Here is a 22,386-nt window from a genome sequence, read left to right as displayed (position 1 = left end):
TCATTCAGAGATTGAGCACAAGCAGACCCATTAAGGCCCCTGAGGCACACCACAGAGAACAGGCTTCGGATGAGAATAGAAAGGGGGAAGGGTAGTGGATTTGGTTTGATAAGACAAATACGATTTAGCCCACATCCAGGGCATACCTCTTATGGCCATCTTGGGGACACATTTCCCATTTGAAATTCACATACTAATCACAACAATTTGTATTGTTACAGCATATCCAATGTAGCTATCCAGCCAGGTGGACTTATGTTTTCACCCTGTATTATTTTATAGAAACGTATGATCCAGAATCTAACAGTATCATCACAAATTATTTGACTGCATAGAAATTGTGGGCTCTGCATATGCATTTTTTGGTTAAAGTTGAGGAATCCTCATAATTAAATATGTAATTTCCCATCTTGCAAATATAGTTAAATTGGTTAAGAAAGATGGTCTTTTTTTTTTACTTCGTTTGTGCCTAACCAGAAGTTTCTGGAAGATATTTTAGGGGTGTCCCTTAGTACAGCGCTGGCAAGGTGCAGGAGAATCAAGTATATCGCAGTCATCCTTTTATGGGTAAACAGGGTTTGCTGATGTTCTCTGATACACATTTGTTACCCTGGGTGTGCAAAGGATAAGTGTATTCACCAAATACCAGCAAGGTTGTTTAGTCCATTGAAAGTGGCTTGTTAGCCCTGGCTTACCATTGCAATTAATTTCAATGTGTTGGCCTCTTATCTGAAAAAACACCCATCGAGAGACTTCAGGTTTAAAATGTTGCGACTGAAGCTCAATCTGTTTCCAACTAGGAAGGTGTTGGGGGGGTAAGGAAAAAGTTGCCTTGGGGAATGAGACTGTGGGGGTCATTACGAGTTTGGAGGCAGCCATGGCGCTATTAGCGCCATGGCTGCCTCCAAACCAGGGTCCGGGTCCGGTCTGGTGGAATGGGGACTTACCAGGACATTCTGACCTGGGCAGACCCGGTAAGTCCCCATTCCAAATGCCATTCCCCATTTCCATTTGAGCCCCGATAGGTCTCAATGGGAATGGGGAAGGTGCAAATTCTGGGCCCGTTATTAGCTCCAAGGTCCCTTAATGGGTCCCGTAAATAGCGGCTGGTCAGACAAGCCGTTCCTGGTGGGACCCGCTAAGGGACCTCGGAATAGGGCGGTAAGGGTTTAACGGCACCGGTCTCCTTACGGGTGACCGTTAGCCCTTAGCCAGTGTCTTTATTGTCTGTTTGTATCACGCTTTAATCCCTCAAGCCAATGGCTCAATACAAAGAGTGAACTAATCACTTTTAGTATTACACTGACACACTGGAAGGTTCAGTTGCCCGTAGCAGTTTCTACTTCAGTACATTGTGCTAATCAAATACCACCTGTCTTTGTGTGTATGGAATGCACTGGCAGGTTTTTCCTAGATGTCATTGCATCCTAAATATTTGGTCCCACTACCTCAAAAACCATTTGCTTGAACTACAGAAAATGCTGAAAAGGGTCATTGGGCATCTTTGTGCCCATGAATCCCATTAAGTGGTTTGCTCATGCTACTCAGAGGCCTACTTTACATCATTCTTTGAGTACTAAAGTGTGAACGTGTGCATGGTTTGATCATCCATGATGATTTTGACTGGTTGAGATGTAAGCTCACTTTTTTTAATTTAATTTTTTTATTTATTCGTGTGTAATTGCCTTAGCAATTTTTACAAAAGTGATGCTGGTCATCTTACAAGAGCCACACGATGAGATGAAAAATACAACAGTCAGACAGTTGAGGCTCTGACGGGGGACAATTTCTCCCTGGCCACCCAATCTTCCCTGTTAAAGTCCTTGCTCCACATCAGGGACCTTGTGGTCGGTCATCATGGAAGTTTTTGAGGAAATTAATTCAAATGCACTTTCCAAGATTTTTACAGTTGCTATAGGCCATTTTGTTTTCGCCCCTGACATCAGCCTGTTCCACCACGTTATGTCTGCATCTTCTAATGTCCCCGAAAGATCTGTACACAGGTTAGTCAGGTATGTGGCTCTTGCTTTTTTTAGTTCTGGACAGTATATCAGAAGATGTTTTATCGATTCTAGCTCGTCTGGTTGGTTGCAGAGTCGACAGGCCTTTTCATTAGTTTGTCTCCTGATAGCTTGGATTTCACGTGTCGGAAGGAGATTAAAGCGCGCCCTCATGAACAGTTTTCTGAGCTGCTTATTTGGAAATCTGTTACAGTATCCCATTGGTTCCTTTAATTTGTTGAAATTTGGTGGGAGATCTTTAGTCAGTTTATTCATCTGGGCTTTTTCCAAAGTTTCTATCCAATCCTGAGCTTCCAATTTTGATTTCACTCTCGTTGGTTTTTTTTTAGATCCTCCTCAGTGCACACAATCTCAGTAAACTTTTCTCTCAGGTTATCTGTCCATTTATTTAAGATATCTAAGTGACGGTTTGTCATTTCGTCAGCGAGTATCTTATAAATAGGCAAGCTGTCCTGTATAAGAGTGTTCCTCCAGAGTTGCATAGCGTTTAACCCCACTGTCACTTCTAGGGAAAGTAGACCAGAGTCTCTTCTGATAAGTACCATTGAGGTAGTGTTGGGCAGTCCTTGGACCGTTTTCCAGATATGGCTCTGTAGTTTCCGCCAGATGTCCTTTGGCATGCTCAGAGTAGCTCCCATGCCATAGGTCAAGGTTGGCACAACCTTCCCTCTATAGAACTCTATCGTTGGGACTAAGGAGTATTTGCCATATTTTCGGTCTACGGTTTTCATTTGGGCCGCAAGGTTTTTTGTTTTTTCCCATAAGATCCCCTGCATTGTTACTTCCTTTGTCGAGTGGTCGATGTGGACTCCTGAGTATTTAAAACTTTGGACAACTTCGATTTCTACTTTGTCCAACGACCAATTGAAGCCCGCCTGGATCTTCTTGGCACTTTGCCCAAAAATCAGTATTTTCGTTTTTGATTTATTTATTTGTAGGTTGTTCCACTCCATATATTGCGGCAAGTTTGCAAGTTGGCGTTGTAGGCCGATTTGGGTTTTGTCTAGTAATATTAAGTCGTCTGCATACATTAAGCGTGATAGGTTATCGTTACCCAGCTTTGGTGGAAAGGCTCTTACTGCTTCTTCCGACTCTTTGTGGTCCCCCAAAAAAGCGATGAACGATAAACAAACTCTTAAATTGGTGTTAGTATGTAGAGCCATCACAGGGTCTAGCAGTTCCCCCGGGCAGTCCCATTTTTCCAGTTTGTTCCAGAGGATCCGCCTGTCCACTCTGTCAAAGGCCTGTGACAGATCTACAAATGCCATGTATACAGTTGGCGCCCCTTGCTTGACCTTAGCTTTTATCAAGTTGAGAATAAAGATGTTTACTGTTGTACTTCCCTTCTTTAGGAAACCCATTTGAAAGGGGTCATTAGCCGGTGATGATCTGGCCCAGTTTCAAAAGTGGGTCAGAAGGAGCGTTGCGAAGATTTTGCCTATTATGTCGAGTAGGGCGATGGGTCTGTAATTACTCGGTTCTTCTCGGTTCCCATGTTTGAAAATCGGCACCACCACCGCACTTACCCATGACGCCGGGAGGATTCTTGTCTGTCTACACTGTTCAAAGATGATACTGATAAAGGCAGCCCAAATCTCCGGATTCTGTTTTAAGTCAATATTGGATAATCCGTCTGGACCCGCTGCTCTGGATTTCTTTAGTTTCATTATGACATTCTTTATGTCATCAGTTGACGAATTGTCGATCCAAGGCGTTTTAACTGGATTTTCGGCCCTCGGTATTTGATATGGTTGTGCCTTAAACAAATTTTCGAAGAATTTCACCCAAGCTCTTTCACTCACTGCGTTTACTATTTGATTTTCAGTCTTCTTATCTGGTTTATTGATAAGTGCCCAGAAATCCCTGTTTTGTTTTTGTGCTTAGGGTGCGCAGCATTTCCTCTGCTTCTTTTTGATACATTATGTGTCTATGACCTCGTATCCAGGTTTTGTATTTTGAGCTTTCCTGTTTCAGTGTATTCCATGCTGTTATCGAATTCTCCTTGATAGTTGGTCTCTTCAGTTTTCTCAGGGTTCTCTTTCTTTCTACAACCTCTTTGTCGTAAGTATGTATGTTTTGTCGTAGCTTTTGGTTGTTACCCTGCAGCTTCATCCTATACTGGAGTAAGAGAGGTAGATAGTCCGGGCTTTGCCTTTTCTCCTCGTGCCTTAATACCAATTTTGTACTTTTCGGTGATGCATTCAATATTTGCTGCAGTGAGCTGAATGCGGGTTTGTTGGTTGTTCAATTCAATTGAATTGTTGTACCTCTGGGGTACAGATCGTCGTGAATTCTATTTTATAGCCACAAGATTGTGATCGCTTTCTTGCGTTTTGGTCACCGAGTAGTCTTCTATGCTTGCCAATAGACTATGGGAGATGAAGAAATAGTCAATATCAGCTCTGGATACACCCCTTTCCCATGTGGGAATCTTTACCATCCAAGATTTCAATGCTGCCACATTGTGGAGATTTCTCGATTTCATGAGCCTCATCCAAGATGTTCCTCTTTCTTCTGCTGGGGATTTCATTTTCTCCGGCAGTTATCCCCTTATCCATGGTGCAGTTTGCATTTAGGTCTCCACAGATTATTATGTGTGCCAGCGGGTCTTCCATGATGATGTCATCGATTGTTTTTGCTACTTGTATACAGAAATGTTGCTGTCGTGGTTCTTTCCGGGTTCCAGTACGTTGTTATAAGGGCGATTTTTGCTTTTTCAGTTCCCTTTCCTCGAGTTTCTTCCTGGGCCCATGTCGTTAGAACTGCCAGTATGCCATATGATTCCACTATGGTTTTTACACGTGCTATTCCGAGCCCCGACTTTATGGCTATCAGTAGCCCTGAAGACGGTCGCCCAAACAGGCCTTTCGATGCTGGCGAAAATGCAATTTCAAAGCTGTCTAAGGCTGGTTTTTCTGTTAGCCAGTGCTCCTGAAGGCATAGAATATCATACGCCCCAAGATCCTGATTCTCCGGGTTTGTCAGGTGCCGGTGGCCTCTCGTGTTCCATGAGGCCATGGATACAAAATCTTCGTTGTGGTTTCTTGCTCGTGATCTTGATCAGTTGTCAGAGGGGGTAGATCTCTAGACCCACCTTCTAGTGATTGCTATTTCTCGGTGTGTGGCTTTAACGTCGCTTTTAGCCAGTTCCATGGTCCCTTTGGTGTTCTATTTTCTCGCGTGTCTCCACTCTTTGTTTCTCAATCTTTTTCTTTTCTGCCATCTTTTTCTGAAACTTCTCTCTTTGTCTGGGTCGCCTGGAGCTTGGTGGGAGATTCAGCTATGTGTCGATCTCTTCTATCACGTGACTGACCCCCCTCTCCAAGTGCTTTTCATTTAGATCTTCAATGGCTTTGAGATCTCTCCTTCTGTATCTCTCATTCCTTGGTTCTCATTTTTCCCACTCATAATGGCGATTGCTTTCATATCTCGTGTGATACAACGGAGCATGTCTTTTACTGTTGTATAGATCTCTTGTTTGGGATATGTAATGCACTTTGTGGTCGTCAGTTTTCTTTGTGGACTGCACTTTTCGGTCTGTCTTGGGTATATGTAATTCTGTCAGGGTTTATCCTGCTTGTTGTAGGTCCTTGTATACATGATTTTTAATGTGGAGGTACGTTTTGGCCTTTTGGTCTCTGTAATAGGGTTCTATTAGTATGAAGTCTTCCGACTTTAAATGCTGCAGACAATGGATTTTGCTTAATATGTAAAGTACTGTTTTCCTGTTCAGCACAATATATTTGGTTTTACATGACGTTTGCTCTAATTTGAAGATTCTTAGCCTTTTGAGGACTATGTGAGAGCTTTGATTTCTCTGCCTGTGGTTTGTCTGACTTTGCCCTGGTCTCCCGCTCATCTCTTCTCCTTAAATTATCTTCCTGCTGTGGTTGTTGCTTTAATGGGATTGATCGCGAGTCTTTCTCTTCTAAAGGTGCTGGTGCTGTTTTTCCTGTCACCTTTTTACCTCTTATTTCCCTTCCACTGTCAAGATCACCATGCTGTCCCTCTGCCAGTCCTGCTAGGACCCTGGGGTTCTCTTCTCTTGCTTCTGTATCAAGGTGTACTGAAAGATCCATCAGTGGGCTTGTTCTCATAAATTCCTCCGCCGTTTTGGGCGATTCTTCTGTCTTTTGCAGACTTTTCACTGTGACTTCGCTTGTGCAGGTTGGTATTGTAGGGCTTTGTGTTAGATTAATAATTTCAACTTCTTTTTTGAATTGGGGATCTCAGTTTTCTTTTTATCTGTTTCACCTTTGTTGGTGTCGCTTGCCAGTCGTAACCCCAGTTTTTTCTTTTGATTTATCACTGCCGTTGAGGTTGTTATTCCCAGATTGATACTCTGCTTTTGTTGCCCAAGCAGCTCACTTGGGTTTGTCGTTTTCTGTTTAGTAAAGATTGGTTCCATCTCTCCCCTCTCCTTCTGTGGAGTTGTCTGGGATGCTCTGTCCATGGTCTTTTCTACCATCTGGTTTTCTCTTATAACTTCTATCCTTTCTGCCTCTAAGGTGGCCCATTTTTCTGCCCATTTTGTTTCCTGCTTACTCGTGTTTGCCTCTATGGCCGTGATATATCCCTCTAAGAAATCCATCTTAGATTGGATCTTACATGGAATTGTTGTGTTATCTTTTGTTGTGTCTCCGATAGTTTCATATAGTTACAAAATGGTGCAAGGGCAATTGTAAGCACCGCCATAATTGTGGTCATATCTTGTTTTTTGTTTGGTGATGATCTTGGATAGTCAGGTGCAATTTCACTGTATCTTCTTTGCTTACCCGGCGTATTCTGAAGTTCCCTACTGGGGCAGGTGTTAAATTGTTGTGTAGAGGTTACACCAAACGATCGCCCATTTATGACTTCTGATGTTTCAGAGCAATTAAGCAAGGTTCTGAAAGGATTCGAGTTTGATGTTATTCCTTCTTTGACTGTTTTTCTTCTGCTTTCCACCTCTTTCTGTAGGCTGCAGATGGGCTTTTGTCCACGATTGGTCACTCATTTGCGTCTTTGCACCTGGGTCACGGTCGTGTGATCTCCTTAACTCCATGTTTATTCCACTTCCCCACCAATTCTCACATCTCAAATTGGGCCCTACACCGATGTTGGGCTCTTGTAGCTCCGTCGGTTCCATTCTGGGCATCTTGCATGGGGAGTGGAGCTGTTTTTCATATGTCTTCGCCGGTTTAGGTTGGGAGATCACCTCTTGCTGTGACTGTGACTGCGAGCAGGTTTCAAGTGTTGCCTCATTCCTTAAAGAGGCCTCCAGACTTGGGGCCTCATTACACGGTAGGCGGAGAACCATGGCGCTATTAGCGCCATGGTTCATGCCGGTAAAATACTGGCACCGCCTTGGTGGAAAGGGGAATTACCGCCCCATTCCAAGGTTGGCGGGGTGGTAATTCCCCCTTCCACCATTGCCCTTCCCCATTCCCATTTTTGCCCCATAGGGCTCTATGGGAATGGGGAAGGCACTAATTACGGTACCGCAAATTGCGGTACCGTAATTAGCTCCACTGGTCCCTTTGCAGGTTGGTTTTTAACGCCTGCAAAAAGCAGGCGTAAATTCCCCAACCTGCAAAGGGACCTCGTAGTAAGGCAATAAGGATTTACCGGTACCGGTAAAATACCCGTACCGGTAAACCATTACCGCCTACCGTGTAATGAGGCCCTTAGTCTCTGAGATCGTCTTTCGGCCGTTGTTCCACTCCTAAACGTCGGACTTACAGTTTGGGGGTGTGTCTCTGTAGGATTGGTGTTCTCAATGTTGATGGATTTCGGGCACGGGGCAGCCTCCTCTAATCTCTGCTGGGGTTGACCATATGCTTAATTCGTTTTTGGGGGGATCTTTACGTCCTCATCCATTTCCTTTGAAGCTCCCATATTGATGTGGCTTTCTCTGACATCTCTAGATTGGTTTATCGAGTCGATGGAAACTGCTTTTTGTTCGGTCTGTTTTTGACTCTGAGTGTCCTTTCTTTAAGGATTATGTGGTTTCGCGTGGCTACTTCACCATGGTTTACCTCATGCAGTTCGTTTTTCCTCGGGTTTATCCCTCGGGGGTCCCCAGTTGATGGCAGCCTCTCCTCGTGTCTTATTGTTTCTTCGATATCTGTTTCCGATTTTCTTGCTTTAATTGCCAGGAACGATCCCTCAATGACCTCCAAAATATCAGCGTCAGATATTTCGTCATCTGGCTCTAATTTTCGTTTTTTTCTGGTGGGTCTTAAAGAAGTTAAATACAGCATTTGATAATATGGATTTCTGGCTTGTGCCCGTGCCCGTGTCATGTTTTTTGACTACCACACGCGTTGTTTTTTTTGTTTCTTTACTGCTTGTGTTGTTCTCATTTTGCTTCGATTCTCCTTCATCTTGGTGATTTGGGTTTGCAGGGCACCTTTGAGTTGTTTGTTTTCCCCTTTGTTTCATGGTATATTGTAATTTTATTACACTTGTCTTATTAATATTTTTTGGGCCATTGGTAGTTTCGCCTACCGGGTGGCATAAATCCACCCATTCCCCCGGCTCTGAGTTCATTTCCATATTAGTGCTCTCTATAAACACATCACTGGAGTCCGTACTCAGACGTTTTTCGAAAGACCTCGTTCGGCCAGTTTTCGACAACTCTGTTTTTAATTGTCTGGGGCATGCTGCTCCCGACAGGGCATTTCGATCTGGCTTCCACCTCTCGATCTCTGATGTGAACGTATTTGTATGGATTAAAGCCCTAATCATTGACAGAGGTTTTTCTGTCAGCCCTGATGCCCCCAACGTGTGCGGCCCCGGCCCGTTTGGTCCGGAGCATTCTGTTGTAGTTTTAGTGTCTATGCTTGGGGTCTGGCTGAATTGGGACAAGTTCCCCTTTTTCTCCAAAGTTGTGGTCATTTTCGTTCACCCGTTCTTGGCTGATGCTGAAATCAGTAGTAACGGCTCCTCTATCGTGTTCACTCCTGGATTTCCCATATGGGTATTTTCTCTGTACTTCAGATCTTTATAAGCCTCCTTGATCCCCCTGCACTTGTTGGTACACAGGACCAGGGCAAGGTCCAGGTCAGTCCACCCTCTGGCAGGCTGAGCTGGAAGACCTCTCGCCCAGGCGGCGCTCTGGTCCTGTGGTAGGTCCGCCTCATCTGAGCGGATGCGCCGGGGGGCGGCAGCAGTCTCCTGAAAGGGGGCCATATCGATCTCTGCCGGATTCTCGGCCGTGTCTCTGCTCAGGTGTTGCTTTGCATTACTTCCTCCCCCACACTGTGACCAGGGGGTGTATCGGGTGCTGTGGCTGCCGAGGGCTTAGCGTCTAAGATAGCAGTCTTGAGGTTCTTACCTTTTTTCACCAGGAATCTTTGTTCCCGTTCACGTGGAGGAGCTGACTTGGAATTGCTCCGCAGAACTCTTGGCGTGGGCGACGGTTCCAGCAGATGCACCCGTTCTTGATCCGGGTATGGCTCACAATGCCCGACGTCCGGGAGAGGCGGCCTTGCTCCCTGCATTGCCTGTAAGGACTGCAGGACTGCCAAACTTTGTGAACTTCACGTGCTCCGCGTTCCACTCCGCGGAAGTCTGCTGGGCTTTTGTGGATCCTCCCACAAACAAACTGGAAGGCAGACGCAACTGCAGGACTGCCAAACTTTGCGAACTTCGCGTGCTCTGCGTTCCGCTCCGCGGAAGTCTGCTGGGCTTTTGTGTATCCCCCCACAAACGAACTGGAAGGCAGACTCAACTGCAGGACTGCCAAACTTTTATAGTTCTTATTTGGTGGATTAGATTGTTAATCCTGTTGCCCTGTGTGCTTGCGCAAGTCTTTCAAGATTTATATTGTTTTCCACATGTTTAATGAAACTTTTGAGGAGCTCCATTGGCATCAATTAGAATGCTGTGGGGCTCTCTATGCAAAATGTAGAGGGTGTAAATGGAAGCGTTACCTTACAAGGATGTTCAATATGGAGATGTACGTGCCACAGGACTGCTACAATTATGGCTTTCCTTTGAGGAATGGGGCTTTGCATCTAAAAGTGTGACTAAGCAAGGCTATTGTCCCCTGACTTGGAAAGCTCCTCCCTTATATAGGACTTTCACGCTCACCTCATGTCTGAATTTGTAGAGGACAAGGATGAATGAAGGCAGTGATCTGTTGGAGGGGTAACGGAAATTAGGAATCAGTAGTCACTTGCATCTTTAAAACCAGTTCTAGGCTTTAGAATCCGAATGACAAGTCTAAATCCTGGCCAAAAGTAAAGCCTACATGTAAAACAAGTCAAAGTACTCATTCCTGTATGAATCTTCTGAAAGGCTCTCCATAGGAAGACTGGAAGAGGGCTAGAGGTCCTTGAAGTACATTTAATTCTTCTTACAGGAGTTATGTCACTAAACCCAAGTGTCTGAACATCTGCCTGTAAAAGGCTGCTCAGATACAACTCTACTGATATTTGGGTCGTCACCAGCATGCTTAAAATTAGTCAGCAAGTACTCTGGATTTCTCATTGATACCATTGTATTAGCACAGTGGCCAAAGTGAAAACCTTAAGGGTAGTTCTCGAACCATCTTTGAGCTCAGATGCTCATGTATATAATGTTACCAGTAAAACTCAATATCACTTGACATTACTTTGGTTGGCGAAACCTTAAGTCTCTGTAGCCAACTGCACCTCGCTAGTCTGTGCTTTAATTATGCCTAGAATCGACTATTGTAGCCCGCTCTTAGCTGGTGCTAGTAAGGGTAGTCGGGGGAAACTTCAGACTGTGCAAAATGATGCTGTAGGCATCGTGAAAAACATACCCAGACACAAGCCAATATCGATCCATAGGAGAAACCTACATTGGCTCCATTGTACGCAAATGTCTTTAAGGCCATGCACCTAGATATTTAAAAGACTCTGGTCATGTGCATAACCCTGAGTGAACCACTAGGTCTACCGATGCTATATGGTTGATCATTCCTAATAGCAAACAGGTGAGAGGAATTCATTCTTGACACAGGCAGCTCTGGTATGGAATATTCTCCCGAAGGATCTGCATACTGATAGCAACCTAACTACATTTAGGAAACAATTGAAAACAGCTTTGTTCAAATAATTTTAATGTCAGGTATGTTTCTTCCAGCACTGGTTTCACCTTTGTTCCTTCCATTCTGAGGTGTGATGCCTGCGGGCCCCGCCGCAGTACAAACAAATAAATAAATAAATAGTCTCAGGATCTTCTGTTTCTAAATGATTTTGGGATCCTAGAAGTTTGTGCTATCAGCTTTGAGGTCGGAAGCAAGAATGATCTCTAGGAGTTTTAATGCACTAGCACATTATTGTAAGGGCACCCTGTGGCCTGTGCATGACCTATATACATTAGAACCCAAATATAGATGTTAAACTATGTGAATGTCTTGCAGGATTTACTGTAAGACTTTGTGATTTACTCAAGAATGATGCTTGGTTTCCCTTAACTAGCAAGGGAAATATGGCTGTCCTATTAAATAGCAACTGCTCAATTGGGCGCTGACTTTGTTGTAGCAATGCTAGTTCTCTGTCATGTCCCGGGTTCAATATGAGCTTTAATTATGTAGGTTTTAAAACCTGCTTCTTCTCAATCATATATTAATTCTGGCAAAGTGGTTCAAGCCAGCTGTATCCCGAGAATGTAAGGTTGTTTTTACAACTAAGACCCTGAATGGCTAGGCAGTAAGCCTTGATGTTGAGGAGAGGTTTGTTGATGTGCAAACACCCACAGATTGCTATGACCTGTTATCCCCTGCCTGATTGCACCCTGACAAAGGTAAGGAAGCAGATTTCTTTGATCATTCCCTTAAGCCAGTGATCCCAACGTGTAGCTTGGGAGCAGCATGTTGCGTGCAGCCCCCTAAATTGTTGTTTTCCAGTTGCTCTGGGCCACAGTGAGGAGGCTCAGCAGGAGTTACTGAAGGGATGAGACCTCAGTAGCAGTATAGCCAGGACAGAGTCCTGCACTCTGCGAGAATGTTGGCCAATGAGCCAGCTGTGGTTTCAGTTGGCTTATTATAGTAGATGCAAGATTTGAATTTGTTGCCACCATGCACATTATTTTTCAGTAAATGTCCTTACTTGTAATATAGTTGTTATTGTTAAAACCCTGTGATCTTCAGAAACTTTGCCCAGGTGACAAATGTATTAACGAGCAAAATAATGCAACCAATGTTCCCATGTTTGTGTCCTGGCGAAAATTGTCATATTCTGTGCCTTTTCACAGTTAGTGGGAGCATAATGGACAAATAAGTAGCACGCATACCCAACTTTCCTTTATTAAATAATTTGCATGCACTGCATTTTGCACAAGTGAGGTTTCTGTTTGATGCCACCATGTATTATATTTTCCAGTAATATTACTTTTAGTGTCACCTATTTTTATTATTGCATAGTGTCCTAGTGAAAAACAAATGTCATTGTTTGATACTCTGCCCATCTGGAACGTGGATAATGGGGAGATAAGGAAAATGCATGCCACATTTTTCATAATTAATTTGCCCCATATTCAAATCCAATTATGTTACTGTTAATAAGGTTAAATGAACACACCAATTCAATAATCCAAATACTTGAGTAACACTACACAACACACATATATGAAAAGGTTGTCAAATGCTCAAAGTTTTATATGTAAATATATATAAAAGTATATTTATTTAATCATATTTCTCCATTAAATTAGCAATATTTAAGAACATATATCATATTTCATAAAATTCACATAGAACAAGCCCAAAATAGAAAAGCAGCTTTAACATATTTAAACAGGCTATATATAAAACATAGCTTCTACACATGTGTTAGGAATTCGACCATCCGCATGGTGGGTGTGCGCTCGCCTGGGTTTTTTGAAATTTTAACTGAAATTGAATGATGGTAGATCAACCTCAGGAAAATGCGTGGGGCTAATCCGCATACATTTTCCTATGCTCACTGCATGACATACACATAGAACTACTGTGTACTCTAAGTGGACACAGCCTACAGGCACAGTCCCCCAGTCATATTTAGTTGGCATATGACAGCCATGATTACACTGTCATCTCAGAAGGGGGAGAGCAAAACCTTCCCCCTGCCATGGCCAGCCTAATTAACTATCAAAGGCTCCATGAGTCTGCCCTGTCCTTTTGTGATACACTGCAGATGGTGCAGCAATTAAGATAATTAACATACTAGTAGAGTATACTTCTAGTATCAATGGATAGTGACATGTCATGTCTGGGACTGCCTGTATTGTAGTAGTCATCCCTGCATGGGGGCACCATTCAGAAGGTACGAGTGTGTGGAATGACGGTGACAGAAAGTCTGTCCCGCCGCAGCTTCAAGGGAGGCCTGCCGCTTTAATCAGGAATCACAGAGAGCTACATTAACTAGAAAGACCCTTTGATCCACAACAGACAGGAAGGTGGGTGGGACTTAGTATTACATGTTTTCACCCCTTTACCTTTTCTGTTGCAAAGCACTCTGGTTATGGCCTCATGCATACAGAAGATTGTTGGTGGGGACCCAGGATTGGTTCATTAGGGTAGGCTTAGCCTACATCAATCAATGTGGCCAATATGGCTTTAAAAGTGGGCTGACCCCTCTTCTAGCAAAGCATATGTAGACATTGCAAGGAGTAATAATAACCCAGAATTGGACACTGGCTGAAGGTACAGTCTGACTTGCATCTTCTGCCAGTAAAGGAAGGCCAGGGCATCCGAGAGGGAAGCAAGATCCCTCCCTTAAACATCTCCCAGGGAACAGAGGGAGATACTGAATTCAGAAGAACCTTCAGCAGCTCCAGAACTGATGCCCAGCCAGCACACAGCGTGCCCTGCTAGGCTCTGCAGAAAGCTTCCTAGGTGGGAAGTGCCAAAGAGTCTCTCAACAAAACCAAGGACAAGGCAGCTGCCTGCAACACTCTCCTCAGCTTTGGGCCATCTGCCTTAAAGGACAACACAAGCCCAGTGAAAAAGCTAAGATAAGTGCATCAACAAGCATCTACCGATGTCCGCCTTGAAGGACATTTTTGACCCAGTCGAGCCCCTCGAGCTGCAACCGACTGCGCCACGACTGTTGTTACACCGCAGTTGCTAATGCTGTTCAAGATGCATCGAACCATTGCTTCAGAACCGCAGACAGGCACTGAGACAGTGATTCCTGACCCCAAGCTGCCATGTAGGCCAGCCTGCAACCATCCATCCAACCTCACTCACCGAACTGCCTGCCGCCTGATCCCTGCAGCTGTCTTGAACACTTTTGGAGGGAAAAATAATGTATATTTCCCAATCTTGTATATAGGACAGACACTGAGATGTCTGTGTACCACAGTAGGATAAGATTTAACAAACGATTAGGGACCCCAATAAAATGTAAATTACACCTCAAGATGTTTCTATCACTCAAATCAAATGCTTTCTTCAAACCTGAAAAAAGCCACAAATAATCTTCCACCCTTAACCTTACTGTATTACTCGACGATGGTACTCAGAGTGAAACAGTGTTTCACTGTACTAATCCCATCTGTGAAACCCGCTAGGGGGCTTCAAGATATTGTCACTTTGAGCCCACTCCTCCACTCTGAGCAACAAGCATTCAGAGAATATCTTGCTGGCAGTTTCCAGTAAGGCAATTGGCCTATAACCGTGGGGGGCTGCTGGTCGAAGGACTGGTTGTGAAGGAGATGGCATAATACATAATGCATAGTTAAAAGACACTAAAAAAGAATGTATTGAGAAACAATGGGAGCTTTTAGAGAGGGTCATGTTTTCAAATGACGCCAAGATCATTTATGTTTAATGCAAATGAAGAGAAATTTGAATATTCCCTTTTGAAGTTATAAATCTGGCAAGCTGTGTACACACCACTCATTAAATGTTGGTTCAATTTTACATTCTGCTGCATTGAAACATGGGTCATCCCTTTCTTAAACCTGAACCGGTGGACGTTGTTTGTCAATAGTTTTGTCCTGGGTATTATCACCCAAAGACTCAAGCAAACTGACACTTTCCATTTTGGCATCTGAACTGTTTAACAGTTTTACAAGAATATCTTAATTTCTTGGGAATTAGTAATTCTTTCCAATATCCTCTTGTCAAGCTTTGGAATTGCCAAACAGCCCCTCTGGCTGTTGGACATCTTCTTTGTGGTGAGATCCCTGGCCATTGGAAAATGAACTCAAGAAGATAGTGATCGCTCTGTTCAATCTGAAATGGAAAATTTCATAATATTTCTGAAGAAGAAAGTCTGCAAAACAGTGATCGATGACTGGGGAACAGTATTTCTGGTTTTGTATGCTTAAAAATGCACCATTTGCCACTGAAGATCTCAGAAAAACCCTGACATTACCCCCAAAGCAAACCTGAAAATCAGTGCTACATTTGTGACCAATTTTACTGTCCAAACATTTGCACTACATTTATTTAAAATATTTAGCTTGAAAACCCGAATCCCCTGATAATGTTTACTTAGGTTCACTGACGTTGCTCAAAAATATAGTAGGACTATCTGTCTTAAAATGTCCTACTGACCACTGAATATCCTCAACTTTTCCTGTAAACAAGCACTTAATGTCAAATGAAGTTAAAGACCTTGCAAAACTCTTATACTAGAATTGCACATGGTCGAGATAACTGTTAAATACTGAAAATGAAAATGTTCTCTTAGCAGTTGTAAGTTTATTACATTTCTAATTTGTGTTACAATCATTTTTCTGCCAACTGAGTGTCAGTATGTTCGAAAGTTGGCAGATGTTGCTCTCCACTTAATTTGATATTTAGATTTTGCTCATTGCACACAAAAGGTTGGGGATCCATGCCTTAAGCCAACCATTTGTGTGTTGGACATATGTGAGGCGTGTGAGGTTTCTGAGACCTGTGATTCTCAGATATTCCATGGCCAGTTCCTTGAAGGGCATCAAAACTTATCTAAACGGTTGCATGAACAAAAAGTTCTAAAAATGCTACCATCAAAGGTTCGAACACCAAACGTTTGAACCTTTGGTGGTAGCATTGCAGGTAAGTAAACAAAAAAAAGACTCTGGGATTTGAGGGGGTGTCCCCCGCAACACCCGGCTCACTATAATGTGTGGTATAGTGATCAGGGTGTTGTGGGGGACACCCCCGCAGCACACCTGCGTAAAAAAAAATAACGGGGGCTGTGGGGCTTTACAGTATAGTGAGCGGGGGTTGCGGGGGAAAACCCGTGCAGCTCCCGTAAAAAAAAAAAAAAAAGGAGCCTGCGGCGCCGGTTCCCGATCACAGAAGGGAATTGGCACTGCAGGGACTCAGTGTGAAGAAAAAGGTAAGTGGGGTTTGTTTATATTGGCGGTGTGGGTGTGGGTGGGGGTGTGGGTATGTATGTGTTTTCACATGAGAAAGGTGCAAACTTTGGATCGCACCTTTCTCATGCAAACTTTCTGGCCTCAACAAAATCAGCCACGGTCGGATCACGTAGATCCGTTTGTGATATATCCTGGAAACCTACATCTTTTATTAATTTCAAATTTTTCATGCAGGGCTTTTGCTAACCTACGCAGGTCTCCAGGGGAGGGGTTACACTCTTAGGCACTGCAACCCACATAGCCATTCGTAGAGTTGAGTACTCCTGCCAGTGGTTTGCATGCAGTGTTTATTCACAAAGCAACCTAATGGCACAGTGGCCATGTTTAAGTGTGCTACAGTCTGACATGGCTGTGACGCAGGCAGTGGGGGATGTGCACAGTGTATTATTGCTGCGGTATGTGGCATTGGTAAGATGCATTCTGGTACCTGTAGTGCATTTGATGTGCCTGTCCATCTGTGCACTATTTGTGATAGGGTGTGCTTCATCTGCCCATGTACCATATGCCAGACATGCCCGTCCGCTCATCTATGCAAGCAATATGTTTATATGACATTGCATTACGCACATGCACTGGTGACAGTGAACAATGCCCCCCTTCCACTGTTCACATGCAATGGTACTTCAACTCACCCAGGAGCCAGGTGCGCTCTCCGCGGTGACGTGCCATGTATTCTGTGAGCGTGGAGTTCCGCAGCACCATAGAATTGTGTGTAGATCCAGGGGAACGTGCGCTGCAGTGGGTTATGAGGTGGTCTGCCTCACACACAACCTGGACATTGAGGGAGTGATACAGTTTTCTGTTTCGAACACTCCCTCATTGGTAGATCTGGGGTGCTCTCATCTACAGTTCCATTAAGGTGGGCAAGATAGTCCTGGTCTGTGCCATGTTACATAACATGTGCATCAGGCGCAACATTCCTCTTCCTCCAGACATGGACATGCCCCCAGCTGAGGCGGAGGACGGCACTGACAGCAAGGATGAAATACCATTGCCCCATCGCAAGGATTTCATGGATGGGCGTGACACACTTTATGAACTGATCACCCACTACTTTTGAGCACGGCACAAATACAAATGGCCTAGGCCATCAACCACTATCTACATTGTACACTGAATAAATACAACTCTCACATGAAAAATGAATGTCCAGTCATGATTTCAATGCAATGACCAGTGTATTCATATGAATGATGAAATATAACAGGTGGACCAACTACTCCCTCACCAACTACCCCCCCCCCCAAGCCCCAACCCTAACTATTCCTCCCCACACCCTGTCCTGATTATCCCTCACAGCACCCCCTCCCCCACTTGTGTCACGTTGTCCATGATATCTCAGCCCAAGACACACCCATGGCACATGTTAGTCCTTGGCCTGTTTACGGGCCAAAATCTAAATCTGCTTGTGTGAGAGCCCTATTCACTGCGCTCGTGTGGAGTTGTTGTTGAACTCATTTTTGAATTTCTACCACTGCGACTTAAGCCGTGACCTTGCCGAGGCTCGCACATGGTTTTCGCTGATAGAAACTACAACTCCCTGAGAGTTTGTAGTTCTTGACGACCTTTTACCTACAAACCCTGCGCGAACGCGCAGGCGCGGACGGGCAGTCTGTGGCAGTCCGTGGGCAGATGGGCGGGTAGGCATGCAGTAAGTTACCTTCATATTTGTCTGTTCCATATGCACACCTCTGATCATATTTATTGGATACCAGGAAAGGATCAATACTTACTTTACTGTCTGGAGTCTGGGAAGATTTTGTGATATTAACTTTATATACACGGCTTGTTTGCCTACTGGCTAAGACTGTACTTGGAAATGGCCCCCGATGGCCGTTGTCCCCCCCAACACTGATCACATTAAACAGGGACCTCCTAAACATCTATTAATTTAAAAAAATTGACATTAGTTTTGTTGAATACCAGGTCCCTAGTAAAACACATGGTTGATATCCATGATTTCATCCTTGAACACAATGTGGATGTCATGTGCATAACTGAGACTTGGCTTACCGATGCACATGGTCCCACTATTGAACAGGTGACAGCTCCTGGCTACGCTTTCTTCGGTAAACACCGAGAGGTGGGCACCGGTGGAGGTGTGGCAATTATATGTAAAAAGGAATTATGTATTTATCAAAGTAAAATGGAATGTGTGGGTTGCAATCTCTTACACATTAAGTTACTTGCTGACTTCTATCATAGCATTAACCTCATCCTTATTTATCGCCCCCCAAGCGATTCTTCTTATTTCAATGATGACATTGTGGATACTATTACACCGTTGCTGACCACTAACTCTGCAGTGGTGATTTTGGGTGATTTTAACCTATGGAAGGGTCATGCTAAGGACAGGAAAGCTATTGACCTTGAAAAATCGCTACATAATCATCATATATTTATTCATAACAGCGAACCTATGCATTTAAAAGGTCATATCCTGGATTGGGTGGGAAGTGGAAACATTTTGATTGATTAAATAGTTACCACGCCATGTCCTTGGTCGGATCATTCCTCTATACATTTTCAATTGACACTTCCTATCACTCATCCCAGGAAACATGAACCCATGCATGAATTGCTTGGGAGGAATATGAAGCTGGTTACGCCTCCTATTCTTTCAATGCTTGGAGACGATAATGGAAACTACTAAGGATGCAGATAGTCCGGAGGTCCTTATTAGTACCTAATACGATCAAATTTTAAAAATGCTGGTTCATGTTGCACCTCTGAAGGTTAGAAAGGTTAGAGATACCCCTAACCATCATTGATGGTTTAATCCAGCATTGGCAGAACTGAAAACGGCTAAAAGACAGGCCTAACACACCTGGCAAAAAGATAACACCCCAGAAAACTTAGAAATCTGGAAAATTAAGGCTAAGGAATACAAGTCGAAAATTGTACAAGCTAAGCATAACTTCTACAACAATCAAATTACTAACGCTGGGAATCAAACCAAAGAGCTTTTTAATCTCCTAAGATCTTGGGAAAAACCTGCAAGTATAAACCCGGTCATTAAACCCACAAGGGATGATTGTAAAAAGGTACAAAAGGCTTTTTCTGATAAGTTGAAAACGGCCCAAAGTAAAATCCTTCACGAATTAGCCAAAATAACTCTCAGTACTACCTTTAGCGAACCCAATCATGACAGTAATCAAGAGACACAGTCTAAACCCAAAGTTACATCTAAATCTTCTTCTGAAGGAGAACAATCTCCTCAACAACCCCAAGCTAAGTTTAATTTCAAAGAACACACTATAACAGACATTTGTAACGTTATGCGAGCCATGCACCCGACTAGTTGTCCAAGTGAACTTCTACCATCTAAAATCATATTAGAACACAAGGACATGTTTGCCCCTTTTCTTTGTCGTTTTGTTAACTCCTGTTTTTGTACTAATTACATCCCCTCATCTATAAAACATGTAGTAGTCACTCCACTGTTGCAAAAGGTTGGTTTAGACCCTAATGATGCCGCAAACCTCAGACCAATTACTAATACCCTCTTTTTCCTAAAACTTGTGGACAAAGTGGCCACGTTACAACTGCAGGCACATGTGGCAGAAAGAAATATCTTTCATACCAAACAATCAGGGTTCCGCAGTTTTCATGGCACAGAGAGTACCTTGCTGGATCTGCAGACACACATGCTATCTGGACTGGAATCTGGCAAGTCGGGACTGCTGATGCTACTCGATCTATCAGCAGCCTTTGACTTGCTAGATCACAAGATTCTGTTAGATCGCATGTCTACTGTTGGAAGTCTCTCAGTGGAGGCAATAACCTGGCTCAAGTCATTCCTTGAAGGACGTAGCTCCCGAGTGCACTGGGGTGAGAGTGACTCTGATGCTGAGATTACCATCTGTGGAGTCCCTCAGGGGGCTTGCCTCTCCCCCTTGCTCTTTAACATTTATATCATCCCATTCTGTAGGGATCTTGAAAATTCAGACCTCTTCTTCTGCAACTATGCAGATGACTTCCAGTTGGTACTGGAGGTCGGTGGAGACCACAGTAAGGACCAACAAAACTTAGACTGGTTCTACCAAATGGTAAAAAGCTGGATGACAACAAATTGGCTCTGCCTTAACGCCACCAAGACAGAGCTAATGTTATATGGTCCCAGACAAGCTAGAGAGAAGTTGGGTTCTCAGTACAACAGCTTTTTTGGTCGACCGATGTCAGATACCAGTGGTATCTAAGGTGAAGACCTCGGGCACCTATTTGGAGGCCAGTCTAGACAACAAGGCCCACGTTGACGCCATTGTGAAAAGCACTAATTATCATCTGAAAGTGCTTCGTCAAGTGGCCCCGTTGGTTTCAGAGGAAAACCGAAAAAAATTAGTCTAGGTCGTAATACTGCCTAGAGTGGACTATTGTAACGCTCTTTTGGGAGGGGCAAAGAAAATTGATTTACAAAGACTCCAAAAGATTCAAAACTCTGCGGTACGCATCGTCTTTCAGATGAAGCATCTAGAGCCCACATCCGCAACTAAGAGGAGTCTCCACTGGCTCCCAGTTTCAGCTAGAATACAATTCAAGCTCCTGACAACCTGTCATAAATGTATCTACGGTGATGCACCCATATATCTTAAGAACAGGCTGAAGATATATGTACCTAGCAGATCTCTTCGCTCAGCCAAAACCTGCTCTCTACACGTAGATCGAGTGAAAAGAGCTTGTGGCAATGGCCGTGCCTTTCATGTGCAGGCCGCACAGGCCTGGAACGCCCTTCCGGTGTCTCTATGTAATACAAACAATCTTCTGATGTTTCGGAAACAGTTGAAGACCTTCCTATTTTCATAAAATCCTGATCCAGCTACCTGGTTGTTCTAGATAGGGCCTACCTTCTTTCTTCATGGTGCCTGGATGCCTTTGGGCTTTGGCGCCTTATAAATTAAATAACATAACATAACCTGAGCTGCCCTTGTATCATGGGGGTAACAGATGCATCAACCTCCGTCTTGGGCTGCCACGGGAGAGAACTAGCAGGCATGGAGCTTGTGGATGGTGTGTGGGTAGGGTCACTGACCCGTTGAACCAGGGCCCCCTGAAGGGACATTTCCAGCGACTCGGCCATGGCCGACATTATGCCATTGCCTATGCGGACCCTCCTAGCCAGGAGAACCATTGCAGACATTGAATATCTAAGGGCACATGCCCTGCTGCGCCCAATGGCCTGAACACTGTCTCTCATTAGCTGGCCCTTAGTGCAAAGCAGGCTGCCTCCCCCCAGATCAGGTGGGACTCCTCCAGGTGCTGCTGCACAAGAGACGACAATCCCTCCTGCCTTTCCTTGATGCGGCGCAGGTGGCCGTCCATGTTCCTGACACTGGGGTAGGGCAGGTGTGGGGGTTTTGAGAGGTTCATGGGGGTCTTGAGAGGTTTATGGGGCTGAATTCAGGCCACTCACAGGTGGCTCAGTCGGTGGTGTTCCCGTGGTGTGTTCTGCATTGTCAGCAGCCTCTTATTCACTGGAGTCATTGACATATATATGTGGCTGCTGTGGTTGGGGTAGTGTTCTCCTGCTTTTGGCCTTGCAAGCAATTGCACCACCACAGGTGCTACCAGTGTGGAGGTGGCAGCAGTTGTACGCACTGTAGGTCCTGCCAGGGTTGAGGGGGCAGAAGTTGTAGGCACTGCAGGTGCTGCCACAGTGAAGGGGGCAGCAGTTGTAGGCACTGCATGTGCTGTCGAGGTTGGAGGGGCAGTTGTGACAGTCACAGTGGTTGCTTCCGTGTCCTGGATAGTGGCGGTGGTCCATGGAGTCCTTCAGCATCTGGTGCCCCTTGAGTTGCCTGCTTGGCCTCCATTGCTGTCAGATGGTGTGCCTGAGGGTAGAAGAAAGGCATGATGTTAGGGACCAGTGTGGGTTCAGGATGCACTGATACATGAAATATGTTTGTTGTGAGGTGTGCTGTAGAAGGAACATGGCATGATACATGCATGGTGCACACATGCTTCTGTTGTGCAGACTCAGTTTCAGGTTGTGGGATGTTGGTACATGATACATTGCTCTACTGGTACTACTGGCGTGATGTTCTGGCATTTGCTGGGGATG

This window comes from Ambystoma mexicanum, chromosome 4p (genome assembly GCF_040938575.1).
Source record: "Ambystoma mexicanum isolate Mex_15411 chromosome 4p, UKY_AmexF1_1, whole genome shotgun sequence".
NCBI classification, from domain to species: domain Eukaryota; kingdom Metazoa; phylum Chordata; class Amphibia; order Caudata; family Ambystomatidae; genus Ambystoma; species Ambystoma mexicanum.
The sequence above is the reverse complement of the archived record's forward strand: the minus strand, read 5'-3'. Positions refer to the sequence as shown.